At 43.4% G+C, this 16,068-nt stretch overlaps 1 non-coding gene across 1 annotated transcript; it reads right to left on the bottom strand.

Annotated features, from left to right (window-relative positions):
* Positions 1 to 13,431: 13,431 nt before the first annotated feature.
* On the bottom strand, positions 13,432 to 13,538 carry LOC136511148 (small nucleolar RNA R71). The gene has a single exon (XR_010772652.1). It is a non-coding gene; the product is annotated as a small nucleolar RNA R71 (small nucleolar RNA).
* Positions 13,539 to 16,068: the final 2,530 nt, after the last annotated feature.

The raw sequence follows: 16,068 nt of genomic DNA, 5'->3' as shown, positions 1-16,068 counted from the left end.
GGAGGAGTCTGAGGGTGTGAGATCTGATATCGCAAGGCCCAACTCCCTTAGGGCCCCGGCGAAGAGTAGGTTCAAAGCACTGCCACCGTCAACAAGGACTTTTCTGAAGAGCACCTTCTGGATGGTTGCGTCGAGAACGAGGGGGAAACGCCCTGTGTAGGGTATGTCTACCCATTGGTCGGCCCTGTTGAATGTGATGGGGACCTCGGACCATGGGCGATAGCTAGGGTCGGCGGTGGTTTCCTCTGAAGTGACAGCGAGCACTCATCAGGCGGTGAGCTTCTGTTCTCTTCTACTCTCAGTGGAGGCAAGGCCCCCAAAGATGGTGGCGACCACCTTATCGTGGTCCTGAAAGGCATTGTTGTTGCCCTTAGGTGGTCGGCGACCTCCAGCTCCATCATTGGTGTTGTCATCGAGCCTCTTGTCCTAGAACTCCCTAGCTAGACCAATGCAGTCCTTCATCTTGTGTTTGGCATTCTTGTGAAGAGGGCATGGGCCGTTGAGGATCTTTTGGTACTGTTCGTCGTAGTTGCGCTTGGCGCGAGGTTGACTAACGACAGCGATGATGTGTTCTGGCCAGCGATGGCAATTTTGGCCAGGCCTATGTCCTCTTGTCCGATCGTGGCCGCTATCGCGATGGTAGCTGCGGTCGTCGGGGCGACGGTCGCTGTGACGTCGGTCGTCAGGGCGATCGTCATAACGGTGAGGCGGGCGCTGAGTGCCTGCATCCTCATTGAAGCACACCTCGGCTTCCTCAGCGTCGGTGTACTGGTTGGCAGTAGTTATCATTTTGCTGATACCGATGGGCTGCTTGCGGTTGAATTTGGAGCGAAGCTCGCGATGGTGGAGTCCTTGGATAAAGGCGGTGATGACTTTAGCTTCCATGATGTTGGGGATAGAGTTCCTCATCTCGGAGAAACACCGGATGTAGCTGCGGAGGAGCTTGGATGGCTTCTGGTTGATGCGGCTGAGATCATGCTTCGTGCCATGTCGAGTACACGTGGCCATATAGTTGTCAGTGAAGACTTTCTTCAGCTCTTCCCATGACCCGATGACTTTCTTCATCTTGTTCCTATTCTATCACAGATCAGTGCATAGAGCGTGCCTCATCGTCATGGTCTATTGCCATTAGATTAAACAGCTACAACGCACCTCTCTGTTTTGAAACAGATACTCAACTAGGCCCTTAGTATCCAGAAATCATAGACTTTCCCATAAACCCAAGTCGACTGTGTGTTCTCTAAACACACTGGATGGTTAGCCTTTGGTAAGCGGATCCACAAGTACTTATTCGGTACTTATATGCTCAATGCTTTCAAAATGATTCTGAATTTTCTCCTTTACAACATATACCTTAGTGTCAATGTGTTTAGTAGTACACTTGACTTGTTGTCTTAGGAGTTAACTTACTTTAAATGGTTATTGTTGTTGTCTACCATTGACTTGTTATCTAGGTACACTTGACTTGTTGTTCGGGTACATATTTCCTTAACCTCTTTTTGCCTGTTCCTTAAGCCTCATGACAAGCTATACTATGGTATGCATCACTGATGACACCACAACTATTTCTTTGGAGCTTATCCACAATAATACTCCAACTATGAGCGTTAGCAACTGCTGTGGATTTTACTACATAACTCATCAAGACTTAACTTTTGTACCCTTAACTATTTGAGAGTACTTTTTTTTCTTACTCAGCATGAGACCTATGATACTTTGCTAAATTGCAAGACATTCTCAACTCAATTCCAGTGATCTATATCTGAACTGGACTTCTGCCAAAATATACCGGATACATGAACTATGTAAGGGTAAGTTCTTACTTGTACTTGTACACACATCAAGCTTTCAACAGCTGAAGCATATGGAACCATATTCTTTTGATCGATATCATATCGGTTTCTGGAACACTTAAAGTTCCCAATCTATTACCCTTGACTATAGGAGCAGGCGTAGGTTTACTCGCATGCATACTTTATTTTTTCAGAATCTTTTCTAAGTATGTCTTTGCGATAGTTCTAATACCCTATTTACTTCTATCTTGGTGAATTTCGATTCCTAGAACCAATGACGCTTCACCAAGATCATTCACATTAAAACTTGAGGACAAAACTTCTACTTCTCTAAAAACTAGATTTACATCACTACTAGTGAGTAGAATGTCATCTATTCACAAGATGTGAAAAATGAATTTTCCATTCTTGAACTACGCATAAACGCTATTGTCCTTCTCATTTTCTTTAAAACCCAAACTTTCTCATTGTTTCATCAACTTCAAATGAGACTTACTTTTAACCCATAAATGGATTTCCACATATTGTTTTCATGTAAATCCCCGTTGAGGTATGTCGTCTTTACATCCATCTAATGTAACTCTAAATCATAATGTGCCATTAAACACAATTATGATTCTAAAAGAATCCTTACATAAGACTAGAGAGAAAACTCTCATTGTAATCTATTCATTCTTTGTGTAAAGCATATTGCCACAAGTCGTGCTTTATATCTTTCTATATTCCCTTTGGAGTCATGTTTTGTCTTGTAGACCCTTTTACAGCCTACTATTTTGGCTCCATTAGGAATTACTTCTAAGTCCCAAACATTGTTGGTACTCATCGAATTCATTTCAACTTTCATAGCTTCTTGCCATTTAAACGAGTAAACGCTTCACATGGCTTCTTCAAATGAGGTGGGATCACCCTCCATTTGAATTTCTTTACTAACATAAACTTCATAGTCATTGGAAAAACTGGTTTACTAATTCTTTGAGACCTTTTGGGGCCTCAGCTACTGTCACTTTTATATAGGGCTGTTGTTGCTCTTCATTGCTAAGAGGAAATTAATTCTACAGGCTCCTGTATCACAAGATCCTTGTTTACATTATTTATCTTCTTCGAAGAGCCAACAACAGGTGTTGTATTAGTCATACAACATCAATAGGTAGTAAGAAACTTGTTACTCCTGAGTCACTAGAGTGGGCACACAGTCCCTCTTCTCTTCAAGTCTTAGGTCTCCACATACCTCTATATACCATGCTCCCCTAGATCTTCCTATCTTTTCTAAAGATAGTGTAACTTTAAATATCTTATTTTGGATTTAATCTGTTAAAATCTCATATGGCGCTTTAAGCACCACCTTAACATCCTTGAGACTGACTACGCTATTTTTCTATCGGAACTTTAAAAAATCTAGGAATTTAGCTATTTCTCTGCTTAGGGGTATCATTGATCTTTATCTCACTCTTAATGAAGAGTATCTTTCTTAATTAATCTTTATATTCTCTCCCTCGAAATATGGCATGAACTTTACTGCCATAATTTTGATAACTATTCAAAAAGCCTATAAACGGGGAGACACTTATAACTTACTTCATTCATATGATTGTGTCATGTAAACAAAGTTATTTCTTGATCCATTTAGGAGTACACTTTCCTTAATTCACTTTAAAAACTCAATGAGGTCTTTCATTAGCGATACTTTTGCAAGTCACACTTGCATCTTTTCTTATCTTTTTGGTTAGTATTGACCATGACTATGCATTTCTATTGTGCCAAGGTCAATACTAGGACAGCGTAAGAGCTACCCAAACTTGTCTCGCTATGCGGGATACAATACATGTGAATAATCACAAAACTTCTCCCGCCTTGCTGGATGGACTAGCACAATTACTATACCAAAACTTCTCCCCATGCGGGATGCATCTATACGAAAACTTAGTCATGACGACTAAAGCATTCACTTATACTTTATGTTCCAATTAAATCTTTCTGTTGGTTTCAATTTAATTAGAAAATTAGTAAACTAACAAAACTGCCCTGAACTGGCTTGAATCAAGCCTTTTCATTCACATACCCCAGCATTGCAGCCCATTGGCATGCAGCCGAGTGATCTCGTCGGTTAAAATAAAACATACAATATGCTTCTACATCAATTATATATCACCGTTGGGCAGAAAGTAGAATTAATGCATAAAACTCATAAATTAACTTGAAATCCATATAACTACTCTTCAAAATTATATTCTCCCATTGGTTTGAATTTAATTAGAAAATAATCAACATCATTGCAGCGAAAACTTAATAATAAATACATTCTTTTAGTTCAGGAGCATTTCTTGGTCCTTATCAACTCTCTGAAAAATTCACCACATTGGTGTAAGATTTTCTAGAGATTTAAACTTCAAACTTAAATTCGTTATAATATTATCATCATCAACGTTGGTCAAAAAATGACAATGCCATAATTTAACACAAACAAAAAACAGACTACTCCTCTAATTAAAATTTTCTGTTGGTTCTAATTTAATTAGAGAATTAATATAATCATAATTTTCTAAATATAACTGCTCTTCAAATTAAATTCTCCCATTGGTTCGAATTTAATTGGAAGATAATAAACATTAAACTTTGTAGCGAAAACTTAAAGATAATTTGTGAATTTTACCCGCAAGAAAATTCACATTTCTTCTATTTTCTTTGAGCCATTTTTCATTTTCTAGAAATAACCATTTACTGGAAAACAAAAAAGAAAAAAAACTGGGCTCAATCTTGACTGGTTCTCGGCCCAAAACAACAAAAGCCGCCCGACCCAGCTCCCTTGCATGCGCGCTGCCCACACCTAGGCCGTAACCTAGGCCTAGGCCGGCAAAGCCACGCGGCCATGCACGCCCACCTGGGCCGACCTCCGGTCCGGCTACTCTCCGTCATCCATCTTCATCCGACGGCCACGCGCGCGTTTTGCTCGAACAAAATCGGCGATGGCTGACTCTCCCAGAAACCCTAGGTCATTCAGGTCTTCCTCTTCTCTCTTTGTCTCTCTCTCCTCTCTCGTGGCGCAGTCGAGGGCTAGAGCACAGCGACAGCCAGAGGAAAGTAACGGCGCCGCCACAGGCCCCCTCGCCGGCACGCGCGTTCACCCGAGGGTGAGCACGCCGCCGTCGAGTGGCCTTGCGGTGGTGCCCTGAGCACGCGCGGCGCAGTAGAACGTCGGTGAGCCAGCGCGGCTCGGGTGGATTTCGAGCGGTGGCGGGGTCACCTTCCCGCATGATGGCGATGCGACGGCGGTGCGCGTGCTCCCAAGCACGGTGGAGCGCCAAGGTAGGCCTCTTCCCCTCTTCCCCTTTCCCTCTTCTGTCTTTGGATCTTGCTGTGTTCTTCTTGGTTCTTTGCTGATTGGGGATTAGGGTTAGGGTTAGGGTTCAAACCTTTTGTCTCTTTGCTCCTTCCCCTTCCTCGGTCGTAGATTCAACCGGTTAGGGTTAGGACAAACCCACTATTCATATTCTAGGCCTTTCGAACCCGCACGTCAGCATCTCGTTGGAACTTTCTTTCCACGCAGTGGTGGTGCGACGGTGGTGGAGAAACCCTGGTAGGTCCTCCCCTTTCTGTCCTTGGTTTTCTAGGGTTAGGGTTCGGTTAACCCTTCTGCCTTGATCCGAATTGGATCTCTCTCAACTTGTTCTAAACTGCTACTACCCTGATCTAGATCTACACTAGAAACCAGCTCTGATACCATTGTAAGCATCATAGTACCTCAAAATCATAGATCAGGGGAATAAAGTTCTTACTTAGATGGGGAACCATTGATGTACCTCACCCCTAGGGCAATTGCAGCCATGGTGCTACAACGACGTAGCCTCTGTTTCGTAACAGCGTAGGCGTGGTGGTGGCATTGCAAAAGCGACGGTGCGGTCGGTGGCAGCTTCCCATCGCTGGCAGCACGCTCTCCTTTGATTGGATTAGAGTTTCTCTTGGGAGTGGGTTACAGCAGCTCAGGTCAACCTCGTAGATAGAGCCCCTGCCCCCACCTCCCTTTATAGTGTTGTGCGATAGGGGGCCACCAACCATGGAGCGGTTGGGCGCCCCCGATTAGAGCGCTGATCCAAGGGCCCAATTGGTCATTGGGCCAATTGGTGGAGATCAAACTAACAGGATCATCTTTTTTAGGGATAGGTTATGCATTTGCAATGCTGTCGCATGACAAAAATGATTTTTTTAATCTTTGCTTATGAAAACATGATCGTTGCACATTCGAGTTTGGTGCTAGTATTAAGAACCATTTGTATGGAAAGAGAGTAAAATAGAGTGTTCAGCATGGTAGGTCTCCGCGTGTATGCAAAAAGTATCACTTTTGTCTTGCAGAATGGTTCTATGCCTTAGTTTCTCTAATTCTACTCGCCCAGATATTCAAAGTTGATATCTTTTTTCCCAGATCAGAACCCATTGATTGATGTTTATCCAATAGTTCATACTTTGTATAGCTTGAAGCTTGATCCATCCATTCTGTGACACTTGTCAAGCGAAATGAGGTGTTGGTTGCTGCAGCACTAGGGTGACTCCATATCCACGACTGGCGGCTAGTGCACTGTCCCAACTGCCACTACGGGCTGCCATGCTGTGCTTGCGCCTTGACTCCCTCTCTAGCAGGGTATAGGGTTTGGAGTTGGGGAATAGGGAAAGGAATACTGGTCATGAGGAGGAGCAAGCAACAAGCCGAGAAGTGCGAGCGTGCGGGAGACGTCGATGTCTCTTGGTGTGGATTTTGAGGGAGAATTTGGGTTCCTGGCCTATTGGGCCTTTTGGCGGGGAGGAAAAGGAGTAGGAACATGCATTTTGAGTTCCTTTTGAGTTAGAAGCCTCATGCCTTGTCTGGCCTAGAAATCTCACCTGGTCTGGCAAGGTTACTCACGCTGACCGCTCTTGTCTCTGGTCATCCCCGAGCTCCCCTCTCGTGATGGAAGGATACACCTACGTGGAGGCAGTAGCGTGCCATGAAGGGCTAGCCTGGGCTAGTGATCTTGGCTTACACTCGTTCAGGGTTGCGAGCGATTTTGCCAACGCGGTGAGGAGCATCCTGGGTGAGGGTTTCAGCAAGTACGGTCTCATAGTTTGGGAGATCAATGCTAGACAGAGGAGCTTCACAAGAGCAGATTTTGTTTTCAAGGGACGAAAATCAAACGACGGCGCTCACTTATTAGCTAGAAGCTCTATAAATTTATGGATAGATAGATATGTGTGGTTTTTAGAGCCTCATGATGGAATTTGTAATTCTTATTTTGTTGAATAATTTTTTTGGACAGAGCTCCTCTTCTCCAAACAAAAAATATAGAAGTCGCATGCCTCGCCTGACCTAGAAATCTCACCCGGCCCGGCAAGGTTACTCGCGTGGACTCGCGCTGACCGCTCTTGCCTCTGGCCATCCCCGAGCTCCCCTCCCGTGATAGCAACATCAATGGCTTGCACCTTGCACCCAGCTAGCCAGAAAACATATCACCCCCTGAACTCCGGTTCCTGCTCATCACCTCTTTTTTTGCCGGAATCTAACTCCTCACCTCCCGATTCGACCTCTTCGCCCTTGGATCGAGCTTTCCCTCCACCGAATCGAGCTCCCCAACCATCGAAATTGAGCTCATTGCCACCGGATCAAGGTCTCTGTGGGATGAGCTCAAGCTTTGGAGAAGGAAGAGGGAAAAGGGGAGGAAGGCAACCAAATGGGTGGAGGGAAACATGCCAAACAGGCTCCTCGGTCGGTCCAGGCTCGGGCTGCCACCCGCCATTTGAGGCCTATTTGTTATAGGGCCAACAGGGTGGCCGGCTCTCCCCAGCTATAACCTGGCCTGCTTGATTTGCTTGGCCCAGCTGCTGGCCCGGCTTCGCGCATGCAAAGCGCACTCTCTCTCCTGCATTCGGGGGAACACTCCTAGGGTTCATTTCTTTGGAGCCAGGCTCCCTCCATCCTCGCGCGGGTGATTTTGGGGCAGCAGTGGTAGCTCGTGCGGGAACCATGAAACTTCCTCCCACGCTCCTCGCCGAAATCCGCTACCTTTATATATGTCGCCCTCCTCCCTCGTTGCCTTCTTCTCCCTCCTCTAGCTCCGTCTTCCCCACTGCATTCGCGTTGAGTGACCGGTGGTGTTGGTGTGGTGGTGGTGCGGCGCGGCGGGGCAGGCTTCTTCCTCTCCGGTCTTCATCTTCATTCAGGTGGTTAGGATCTGCTTGTCCGTGGTGCTACTACGCCTCCCGTCAGGCTCTGTGGACACGGTCGTCTTCCTCCTTCAGTGGTGCGGCTGGTCTCGGTTGGGGTCGATTTGCTTCATCCCATACCAAATCTACTTCTGCTTCCACTACGACTCTTCTTCTTCTCCGTCTTTGCGCTTCTTCATGTCTCCGTCGACTCCCCTGAGGTGAAATCCCCCCAAATCCCCTTTGCTTTCATTCTAGGGTTTCCTGTTGCCCTATTTTGATTTCGATTTGTCTCTGTGGAATGATTGTTTGGGTACATCATGCTTGTGTAGTTGCTATGAATGTTGATTTTGATCACTGAAACATTTATGCTGCATTGTTGGTTCTTTTCATATGGTCGATGATGAATCTGTCTACTGTATGCTGAAATGTTAATTCTTTCATGGTGAATGATGATTATGTCCAATGCACTAGAGGCATTCTTTTTATGCAGCCGTGTTGTTAGCTTTTGATATGAATGATTGAACTTTCATGTTGAGGCCAACCAGGGTCTACTACAGCTGAGTTGTATCTTTGAATGTTGAATGCATGTAGATGGATCCAACTGCACAATATGAGATGATGGCCAGGCAAGCAGCTACCATGGTTGTGGTTATGCTTTCTTTTTTTGTCACTAGACTAAGAAGAATTAGGGCATAGCTAGAGCTTGTCCCTTATGGTCCTAGGTCATTAAGCCAGCAGCATAGGCTATCCACCCTCCAAATGATATTTAACAGCACTGATGCTGAGTGTTTGGCTATGTTGCATATGACCAAAGCTCCTTTTTTGCTCTATGTAGCCTATTTAGAGGTAGAGGCCTTGTTAGAGAAACCAGTGGGTGTTCTATTGAGGAGCAAGTTGCAATGTTCCTCCATGTGGTTGGTCACAACCAGAGGTTCAGGGCAGTTCACCAGTCTTTTAGGAGGTCCATTGAGACAGTTAGTAGAGTCTTCCACCAAGTTCTCTATGCTGTTGGTGAGCTTAGGAATGAAATGATCAAGCCTCCTACCACTGCCACACATCCAAAAATCATAGGTAGCCAGAGATGGTACCCATATATGCATGTACTTGTTAATCATGTTTATCTGCCTTAGGTTTAATCAATTTTTGTGTTTGCACTTATCCACTATCCTACACATTTTTAGGACTGTGTTGGTACCATTGATAGCACACATGTGTTGGCAAGGATGCCTAGACACATGCAGTAGGCTTTCAGGGGTAGGAAACACAACCCCACACAAAATGTGATGGCTGCTATAGACTTTGATCTCAAGTTCACCTATGTCCTAGCTGGCTGGGACGGCTCTGCCCATGATGCACTCATTCTTGCTGATGCAATTGATAGGAATGATGGGTTCATAGTTCCTGAAGGTAACTGAAATTATTAGTCCATACACTGTTGTCCTTTAACTTGCCACACACCTTCACTGTAGTATATCTTTTGGTCCACTTTAGGGAAGTTTTACCTAGTAGATGCTGGCTATGCTTATCGCACTAGTTTCCTCCCTCCCTATAGGGGGTGAGGTACCACTTGTCTGAATTTGGGAGCCGCAATTATCCTACCAATGCCAAGGAACTGTTCAACCTAAGGCATTCATCCCTTAGGGTGACAGTGGAGAGCTTTTGGTGCACTCAAGAACAGATTTCGTATCCTAGACAACAAACCTTTCCACACATACAAGACTCAAGTGAAGCTTGTACTGGCCTATTGTATTCTCCATAATTGGATCATTGGGTTTGGCATGGACGAAGTAGTGCTAGAAGAGGAAGGCTTCCTAGGCAGCCAGCCTGAGGGTGATGAAACACAGCCTATGGGAGACATGGTGTCCTAGGACTCCATTAGCATGTCTAATAGGAGGGATGGTAGGAGTACTTCTAGGGTTTGATTCATGCTTTGCATTCTTGTATAATTTCAGTTTGTAGACCCTAGATATGGAACTCATGTGGTGTATTCATCATCTATAATAACCGTGGGACATGACTGAGACCAATGTGGAATTATTTTTATGATGATTTTGTTTTCATGGACATGACTGAGACCAATCTAGTGTAAATGTTTTATCTGTTGTTCATCTTCTTTGTCTTGTTCATCTTCTATCTGTTGTTCATATACTATCTATTGTTGATACTTGCCTTCATGTCATGGATGCTGACATTATTAGGATGGCTGAGTTTGTGGGGGCTACTAATATGGCTGCTGTGGCTTGTGCTGGGCTAGCTGGTGCTGGGCCAACTGGGGTTGTTGCTGTACTAGAGGTGGTGGATGTGGGGGCTAATGCACCTGAGGTAGTGCCTACCTAGGGGGTGCTGGTGGTGCTAGGCCCCCCATGAGATGGAATAACAACACCTCTAGGTTTGTCCATAGGAGGATGGCCCAGATAGTGTCTGATGGGAGTAGGGCTGACAAGTGCTTCAAGGATAAAGATGTGAACCATGTGGCGAAGGCTCTCAAGTAGTACTATGGTGAAGCTATGAGCCCTACTCAAGTGTACAGTCACTTGTGGAAGTGGAGGCAGAAGTGGGCTAGGGTTGTGAAGTTGAAGGTTCTTAGTGGTGCATTGTTTGATCATGTTGTGAATGCCATAATGCTTGAACCTGAGCACTACATAGGCCACTATAAGGTAGAAAAAGAGTCAATTGCCTTTCTCTCTTCTCTCTTCCTCTTCTGGCCACTTATTCTCTTCTTCCCTGCTTATTTAATTTAGCACACATGACTGCAGGACCATCCTAAGGATGTTGAATTCCTCAACACCCCAATCAGGTTCTACACTGAGATGGAGACCATATTTGGTTCTTCCATGGCCACTAGTAGGTTTGCCCTAGGTTCCAGTGAGCCACTTGGGGTCAATAATGTTGACAGTGTTGCTGCTAAGATAGAGGGCTAGGGCTTCACCATTGTTGCTGATGTCAAAGGTAGCCCTGAGCTAGGTGAGGGCAGCAAGGCAACTGAGCTGTTGACTTCCAATGTTGGAGTCAAGAGAAAGAGGGGTAACTTTAGTGAGGAAGAGATGCTCATAATGACTAACATGACTGATGCTGTCAACAATGTTGCCTCTGCACTTAGAGACTGGGCCTGCACATGTGGATCATGACCTATACCTTGTAGTGTTGGAGATGCCTGGCTTCACCACTGAAGCTCTCATTATTGTCTACACCTACCTGCTGGAGAACAAGGCCCTTGGCAAGGGCTTTGTGAACATGGCAATCAGCTATAGGGACATTTGACTGAGGAACTACCTTGCCAAGAACTACTATATGTAGTTCTATCCATCTAGAACAGCAAGGCCAAGAGGGGGTTGACTATTGAGATGTATAGTTCCTCCACCTCCCTCATCCACTCTCACCTTTTGTACACTCCTTGGTGTAGCTTTTGTGCAGCTTAGTTGGCTATTGACGGTAGTTATCATCCAACATAAACAGTCAACTTTACTTGTATAAATGAATAAAAAGGATTACCAACATAGACTTAGGGGTTCAAACTGATAATTTCCATGAGTTTTGGTGAATCTATGATTTCAGCAGGGTTTATCCAGAGAACCGTCAAGGATGATCAAATCATCAAATAAAATCACGCTTATTCACAGCAAAATCAACTCTAGAAGGTTCTAGAAGACTCAAGAGGACTCCATACCGAAGCGAGGGCTAAGCCACTGCTAGGTGGGGCTGGCTAGCCCCACTAGGAGGCCGCTCGACCCCTAGGGGACCCACCTGTCAGCCTTCTTCAAAAGTTGGTTTCCCATCGCCTCCTAGGATGCATCTACACCGTCCTTTAAGTCGGTTTGATCTAAGGGCTCATGTTGGACACTCTAGCCTATATAACTAGCCCCTGCCCCCTCCAGAGCATGCTGCCATAAGTCAAGATTAGACCAGAAATTAGGGTTTCTAGAGAGAAGAGAAGAGAGCTCCAATTCTTCAAGTTTCTAGTATAGGCTAGCTATCATGGTTCAAGTAGAGTTTGGGCTATCGCTAAGGATTCTGGATCTACCGTCTGGAGACTGGTATAGCTATTGTATCTCTTTATTTATGACTTTGTGCTACTTCAATATTATGTTGCTATTTATTATGTTCCTAGTTTGCTCTAGTAATATGCATGATATAGTTATGATTAATGATGAATATATGCATATGTTCACAAAGCTCTTAGCTCTATTCTCGAGAGAGTTAAGTGGTCGACATTCTGTAAGCATGGTGCTTAGATATTGTTTGCCTATGGATGCATTCTGCACTCTGGGTCATGTGGTAGATTATGGATGTGACACTCCCATTGAGTCCTTTGTAGTCCACTCCTCGTTTATAGAGCACGTAGAACATGATTGCGAAGGAAGACAAGCTCTGTTCTTAATCTTCCTTAGTAATGTTCCTTATGCATAGATCCAAAGTTAGTTATACTATAGACAAGAGTGTATATACTTGGTTGTACAAAAGACTAAGTAGATAAGTAATGACTTAGGAATCTTTTGCTCTTAACAAATCTCATGCTTAGCCTTACTATATTTTATGAGTATCTATTTCTATCTCTGGAACACCATTATTACCTTACACTTATCATTTACATATCACTTGACTTACCCTGCCATAGCATAAGAGTGGTTTTATCATAAGTATACATATTTGTCAATATCTCTATGCCAACATAACCCCATAGCTCCTCCCTATGGATAAAAAATAAATAATGATACTCGATATACTCCCGGGTGAAATGCTACAATGGTATATTATCTGTGTGCTTGCGGATACCTTATATATATAGTTTATAAGTGTTCTCATAATTATCAATACTACATTTTTAGCATCATGCTAGGGATGACAACTTAGTTAAGAGTGATGCTAAGAAATGCCAACAAGAATTTCTGGCGTCGTTGCTGGAGAAGGGCGCATGGCTAAGATAACTGACCAAATAAATACTTATTGATAAAATCATAACATTTGCTTTAGCAGGCTTACCCGTGTTTGTCTTTGTTCATATCTTATACATGGTATTGCAGGATTGGTTGTGATTTACCAATAATTTCCATCAATCAGAATCAACCAAATCATGAGGAAGCTCAACACCAGTTTCTAAAGCTATAGCTTACAAGACTCTACGTGAGTTCTCTGCTCCAAACACCAAGAACATTCGCACTGGACCAACACTCAAAACCGATAATCTTGAGTTCGAGCTCAAGCCAGGCCTCATCAACATGGTGCAAGCTACCCCATTTAGTGAAAAGGCACATGAAGATGCTAGTGCTAATCTTCAGAATTTCCTGGAGATAAGTAGCACGGTCGTCATCAAGGACGTCGCTCAAGACATCATACTACTTCGCTTATTTCTATTCTCACTAGTGGGAAGATAGAAGCAATGGTTCTACACCAACAAAGATCACATCAATACATGGGCAAAGTGTTCAAAGGCCTTCCTAGAAAAGTTTTTCCCTATAGGCAAGACCAATGCCTTAAGAGGAAAGATCTCAAACTTTCAACAGCAGAAAGGAGAGACCATTTCAGAAGCATGGGAACATTTTCAAGAGTATGTTTTAGATTGCTCTCATCATGGAATGGAAGATTGGTTGCTTATGCAAAGTTTCAATCATGGATTGACTTAGAAAGCCCATGAACAACTCGATGCCACTGCTGGAGGATCATTTATGCCACTCACCCTTGGAAAAGCTAAAACTCTTATGGAAAAGATAGCCTCTAGTCAAGGCTGGTCATCATGCAACATTCAATTATGCAATAAGAGCAAAGAAGTACCAGAAGAGGTGTGTGCACTGTCAACCAAGATGGACATCTTGTTGAATTGGCTCGAACAGTAAGACAATTACAAGAAAGATCGTCAGGCCATTTAAGATGCTTTCAATGCTCAAAACACATGTGAAGAGTATTTGGGGATTGAATTCCCTAAATCGCAAGAGGATGTAAACATCATTGGCAACAATTCAGGTTCACAACAACAGAGACAAGGATGGAAACAACAACAATGGTCAACTTACCAAGGTAAGTACCTAGGTAATTATTATAATTCTTCCAATCCTAAATAATCATCCTTAAGAGACTTAATCTTAGAACAAGCTAGGATTAATGAGAATATTTTTAAAAAGCTTACTTTTAATGATAAGGTCCTAGAAAATATAAATACTAAAATGGATAGTTTTTCTTCTGTCATACAAGACCAACTTAGCTATAATAAAAAGATAGAATCTCAATTAGCCTAGTTGGCCACTTCTTTGCCTTTTGCCACTAACCTTGAGAAGGTCAATGCCATAACCACAAGAGATGGCAAGTCTACTCATGATCCACCATATCCGACAAGGACAGGTAAGACACCAGTGGTAGTGTAGGAAGAGGAGAAGGAGAACGACAAAGAAGTTGGGCCACAAGAGCAAGAGTTACAACAAGATTTCTATGACACAACCTTCCTACCGTTTCCATGCAGAAATAGAAAAGCCAAAAATGGATGAGCAGTTTGGTACATTTGTAGAGGTAATTCAAAAGTTATATATCAATATTCTGTTTCTAGATGCCATACAGGTGCCTACCTACGCGAAGTATCTCCGAGATATCCTCAACAATAATAGACCACTACCCTCCACTGAGGTAATCAAGTTAACGGAGGAGTGTAGTGTGGCCATCCTAAACACTTCACCTATCAAGAAGAAGGATTCAGGATGTTCCACTATCGATTGTTTGATCGGGAGCCAGAACTTTGAGAATGCGTTATGCGATCTTGGAGCAAGTGTTAGTGTCATGCCCAAGAAGGCCTTTGACAAGCTCAACTACTCAATGCTCACACCAACATCAATGTGCTTACAACTAGCCAACCAATTGGTCTGCTACCCTACAGGAATCGCTGAGAATATTCTGGTAAAAATACAAAATCTCTTTGTTCCTGTAGATTTTATGGTACTTGACATGTAGGATGACATGAAGACACCACTCATTCTTGAGAGACCCTTCCTAAGCACTACAAATGCGCACATTGATGTCGGAGTTGGAGAGATCAAATTCCATATTAACGGAAAGGAAGAGTGGTTCGCTTTCAAGCAAGACCGGAACAATGCTCCAATTTGGAATGGAATGAGAAGCAAGTATCAAGGTCTCCATCTCTGGGACCGAAGGATACACCTGAAGAATGAACCCGAACGGAGAAGTCTGGTTCGGTGGACTTAAAATTCTAAACCCTCGCCGAGAGGTAACTCGATAGTTATCCATATTTACTTTTCGCATTATATTTTTACTTCGGCATATCTACTTCTTAAAACTTGCATTAGAAAAATGAAATAAACAATTCTCATCATGGCATACTAAAAAATTACGACCCATAAAAATAATATTTATGGAGTAAAAACCCATAAGAAATATTTACCGCGGAGGCATAAAAATTTTAAAAATATCATCATTCATCCTGTTATACTTCATAGTATCATAAAATATTTTTGCATTGCATATATACGGTAGAAATACGGGAGACACGTGGGACCCACTCAACCACCACCCATCACCTCCATCTCCACTCAACCTCCATTATTCACTTCCATTCCCACTCAACTCCATTCTGTCATATCTCCACCGAAAGAAGCACCAACGGAGCTGATATTTTGCTTAAGGATGAAATAAAGATCCACCAGGAAAATGGAGAGGCCATTTGGCCACCTTGTGGGGTCGATTGGCCCCACCACTAGGCCAGCCATCCTGCTACTGCCTCAGCTATAAATCCCACTCCTTCCTTGCTGCTCCCGGCCTCCAACACAACACAAAAACAACCTTCCAAGCTCAAAATTCTAGTTCAAAATTTCATAGTTGAATTCCCTTTGGTAGAAGTAGTGTTGGAGAAAGGAAGTTTGAGTGTGAAAGTAGTGCTAAAGTCTTGAGAAAGAGAGAAGAGGTGCTGCTGAAATTTAAGCAAGAAAAATAGAGTTTAAGAGTGATAGTGTTGTCCAAATCAAGAGAGGAAATTAAAAAGAATTAGGGTGGAAGACGTGCCAAAATCTTGATTAGAATATTCACTAGGCAATCTCGGGCGACTAATCTCTGGACGACTAAGTTTTGGAACGTCTAACCACTAACATTTTTATTTTCCTAATCCCGT

This window comes from Miscanthus floridulus, chromosome 1, assembly GCF_019320115.1.
Source record: "Miscanthus floridulus cultivar M001 chromosome 1, ASM1932011v1, whole genome shotgun sequence".
Taxonomy (NCBI): domain Eukaryota; kingdom Viridiplantae; phylum Streptophyta; class Magnoliopsida; order Poales; family Poaceae; genus Miscanthus; species Miscanthus floridulus.
The sequence above is the reverse complement of the archived record's forward strand: the minus strand, read 5'-3'. Positions and strand labels throughout refer to the sequence as shown.